Raw genomic sequence first — 4405 nt, 5'->3', positions numbered from 1 at the left:
AAGTAACATATAGAGACCTCATCTCACAAAAACATCACTACCACAAAACAAAACAAAACCAAAAAAAAAAAAAAGCTTAAGATGCTAAATTTTAAGTTATGTGTATTTTACCACAATAAAAAAATAATGAGGTTGGGTGCAGTGGCTCATGCTTGTAATCCCAGCACCCTGGGAGGCAGAGGTAGGTGGACCACAAGGTCAGGAGTTTGAGACTGGCCTGGCCAATATGGTGAAACCCCGTCTCTACTAAAAATACAAATAAACTAGCCAGGCGTGGTGGCTCACGCCTGTAGTCCCAGCTACTCGGGTGGCTAAGGCAGGAGAATTGCTTGAACCCAGGAGGCCAGGGTTGCAGTGAGCCGAGATTACACCACTGCACTCCAGCCTGGGCAATAGAGGGAGACTTCGTCTCAAAAAATAAATAAATAAATAAATAAATTAATTAATTAATTAATTAAAACATAGTTACCCAGCAATTCCACTTCTAGGCATATACCCAAAGAACTCAAAGCACGGACTCAAACAGATACTTGGACATGAATGTTTAGAGCAACATTATTCATAATAGCCAAAAGGCAGAAGCAACTCAAGAGTCCATCAACAGATGAATGGATAAACAAAACATGGTATATCCGTACAATAGAATATTATTCAGCCATTAAAGGAATTAAGTTCTGATACATACTACTGCATAGATGAACCTTGAAAACACTGTATTAAGAGGCCAGGCGGCTGAACTTCGAAAGACTAATATACAATTCCACTGAATAGGCAAATTCATAGAGAGAGAGTAGAATAAAGGTTACTAAGGGTTGGGAGAGAGGGGAATGGGCAGTTATGGCTTAATGCATACAAAGTTTCTGTTGGGGATGATGAAAAAATTGTGGAAATGGACAGTGGTGAAGGTTATAAAACACGGTGAATGCACTTAATGCCACTGAATTGTATACTTAAGAATAAACTTGTAATTTTTATATTATGTATATTTTGCCACGATAAAAATTTTTAAAAAATGTTTAAGTGTGACAACCGAACTTCTGTATTAGGATAGGAAGAATACTTATGAAGTATTCTTGCCTCTGAAATGAGCCAGAATCTAATCAAGTCTCTAGAATAAACAACCAGTTCACAGGAAATCCACAGACAGCCAAGCAAGTTAGACGGCACCATAATAAAGTAATCAGCCAAATCCAGAATGTGGAATAAACAGTTAACAACCAAAAAAAAAAAAAGGGGAGGCCAGGCGAGGTGGCTCACACCTATAGTCTCAGCACTTTGGGGGGTCAAGGTGGGCAGATGCTTGAGCCCAGGAGTTTGAGACCAGATTGGGCAACATGGTGGAAAACCCATCTCTACAAAAAGTATAAAAAAATTTGCTAGGTGTGATGGCATGCACCTGTGGTCCCAGCTATCTGGGAGGCTGAAGTGAGAGGATCGCTTGACTCCAGGAGGCAGAGGCTGCAGTGAGCCGAGATTGTGCCACTGCACGAGACCCTGTCTCTAAAATAAAATAAAATAAGGAAAACGAAAGGCATAGAAAAAGAACAACTGCTGTAGAATAAAAGACTAAAGAGGCAAAACAACAAAATGCACTGTGTGAACTTTGATCCAGATGCAAACAAAGCAGATGTAGAAAAGATACTTTTTTTTTTTGAGATGGAGTCTTGCCCTGTTGCCAAGGCTGGGGTGCAATGGTGCGATCTTAGCTCACTGCAACCTCCACCTCCCGGGTTCAAGAGAATATCCTGTCTCAGCCTCCCGAGTAGCTGGGATTGCAGGCACACACCACCATGCTTGGCTAATTTTTTTGCATATTTTTAGTAGAGATAGGGTTTCACCAGGTTGGCCAGGCTGGTCTCCAACTCTTGACCGCAGGTGATCCACCAGCCTTGGCCTCTCAGAGTGCTGGGATTACAGGTGTCAGCCACCACACCCAGCCAGGATACATTTGATACAACTGGGGGAATTAGAATAGGGACTAGGTACTAGATATTAAAGAATTAGTATTAATTTTGGAGATGTTATAATGGCATGGAGATTTACATATATATGTATATAAAAGGCCTTATCAGTTGGAAACGAACACTAAAGGATGTATGAATAAAAGGCATCATGTCTGGGATGGGCAAAATGCTAATAACTGTTGAGGCTTGGTGATGGGTACGTGGGGGTTCGTTATGTTGTCTTCTCTGTCTTTGTATTTGTTTTAGATTTTCCGCTAAAGAAGTTAAAAAATATAAATGCACTACTTTGAGAAAAAACATTCTAAAATCTATAGCCTGGAAAAGCTAACTGCAAGTAGAGTTAATTGCCAAAGGTAACAGCTAAAACAATGATATAAAATATAGAGGGACAGTCGACTAGGGTATTTAGTCGGGAAAGACTGACGAATGTGTAAGTCTTTACTATCAAGTACATGCAGGAGAACCTTCAAAACGAACAGACTCCAAATAAATTCTAAAATGAGTAATTTGTAGATTCCATATGGTTAATATTTTACATGAAAATCAGGGTGTAAAAACTATAGTCAGCCCTCTGTATCCACAGTTTCAACCCACCTTGAACCAAAAATATTAAAAAGTAATAATGCAGGCCGGGCATGGTGACTCACACCTGTAATCCCAGCACTTTGGGAGGCCAAGGCAAGTGGATCACCTGAGATCAGAAGTTCAAGACCAGCCTGACCAACATGGCGAAACCCCATCTCTACTAAAAATACAAAAATTGGCCAGGCATGATGGTGCATGCCTGTAACCCCAGCTACTCGGGAGGCTGAGGCAGGAGAATCACTTGAACTCAGGAGACGGAGGTTGCAGGGAGCCGAGATCACACCACTGCACTCCAGCCTGGGCAACAGGGCAAGACTCTGTCTCACAAAAGAAAGCTCCCCAGTAAGGGGACCCTAAGAGAGGGAGTGGCTGACAGTGTCAATAGAGCAGAGCACCACAAGGTATCACTTCAAGCATCTGTCTTTAGAGACATTTCACAGAAACAGTATTGAGGCTGTACACTGAATAATCTTTACCTTTTGTGTTCTGGAAAATATGCTGCCACAGAGGTCTCATTTTGAAGTGGCTGCCAACATCTCAGACTGTGAAGGTGATATTTTTATATTCTACCGTCTCCATATGGAAACCTAAATGAAATAGGGGGAAAATGTTTAATTATGATTTGTGCTGGTTGAACAATTCAAAATAATTTCAACATGTGGATAGTACTTTTAATTTACAAAGCAACCTGCTAGTCAAATATCTATAGCCTTCAAAGAGAATGTGCTGGCCCCCTCTCCCATTCATCAGGACAGGTGTCTCAAACATTCTCTACTCTCCAATCTCCAGCCATGCACCTGCCCTTCCTCTCAGCAGGAGACTATCACAGTGTACTTCAGAGCAGAGAAGCCACTGATGGGACTGACTTCCATTTCCACCATACGGTGTAAAAGCCAGTCTATATCTTTACCTACACTTTTCTTCCTCCCTCTTGGAACAACAGAAGAGGGTAACTCTCTTTCACCAACTCCCTCCCTCTATGATCCACATCCACTCCACCCAGACTGTCTGGAATTTTTACTATTCCTACTCTCTCCCATATCTGAATATCTCCAATCTGTTCACCTTGGCATGCTTAAGTCTTTTACATCTTTAAAAGCAACAGAACAAACCTTTCCTTGACCCCTACATCTTCATCAGCACCCTCTTTCTTCCTTCCTTCACCCTCTTCCTTCCTTCCTTCACATCTTCACCCTCTATTTGCTCTTTTTTTTGTTTGTTTGTTTTTTAAAGAGACAGAGCCTTGCTGTGTTGGCCAGGCTGGAGCACAGAGGTAGAATCATAGCTCACTGCAGCCTCAAACTCCTGTGCTCAAGGGATCCTCCTGCCTCAGCCTCCCAAGTAGCTAGAACTATAAGCATGAACCACCATACCTAGCTAAATATAAATTTTTTTTTGTAGAGACGGGTCTCACTATGTTGCTCAGACTGGCCTCAAATTCCTCAGGTCAAGCAATCTGCCCATCTTAGCCTCCCAAAGTGCTGGGATTACGGGTGTGAGCCACCATGCCTGGTCTATTTGCTTTTTTAAAGTCAAACGTCTCAAAGAAGTGTGGCTATATTCACTGAGCTTTCTTTGGTCCTCTCACGCAACAGCACCTTATCTCTGCTCCACCATGTTGGGTAGCTGGTTTTCACTAAGGTCAGCAATGACCACCAGGTGAACAAATCCAACACATGCCTTTTCAGCTCTTCCATAATCTGATCTTCTATCTGACACTACTGCTCACTCCCTCCTTGACACTCTTCCCCAGCTTCCCTTTTCCTTTTATCTCTATGGCTGTACCGTCTCAGTCTCCTTAGTGAGCTCAGCCACGTTTAACTGATCCTGCAATGATGGAGTCCCCCTGGCTCTCA

General features: G+C 42.3%; 1 pseudogene across 1 annotated transcript in view; it reads right to left on the bottom strand.

Annotated features, from left to right (window-relative positions):
- The window catches only part of LOC105555141, a 25789-nt pseudogene that overhangs the window by 11381 nt on the left and 10003 nt on the right, over positions 1-4405 (bottom strand). Inside the window, exon 3 of the transcript XR_001008428.1 lies at positions 3026-3136. The product of XR_001008428.1 is annotated as an ADP-ribosylation factor 2-like (transcript). The remainder of the gene's footprint in view (positions 1-3025; positions 3137-4405) is intronic.

Source organism: Mandrillus leucophaeus, unplaced genomic scaffold (genome assembly GCF_000951045.1).
Source record: "Mandrillus leucophaeus isolate KB7577 unplaced genomic scaffold, Mleu.le_1.0 Scaffold670, whole genome shotgun sequence".
Classification (NCBI taxonomy): domain Eukaryota; kingdom Metazoa; phylum Chordata; class Mammalia; order Primates; family Cercopithecidae; genus Mandrillus; species Mandrillus leucophaeus.
This window is presented reverse-complemented; position numbering and strand designations above follow the sequence as displayed.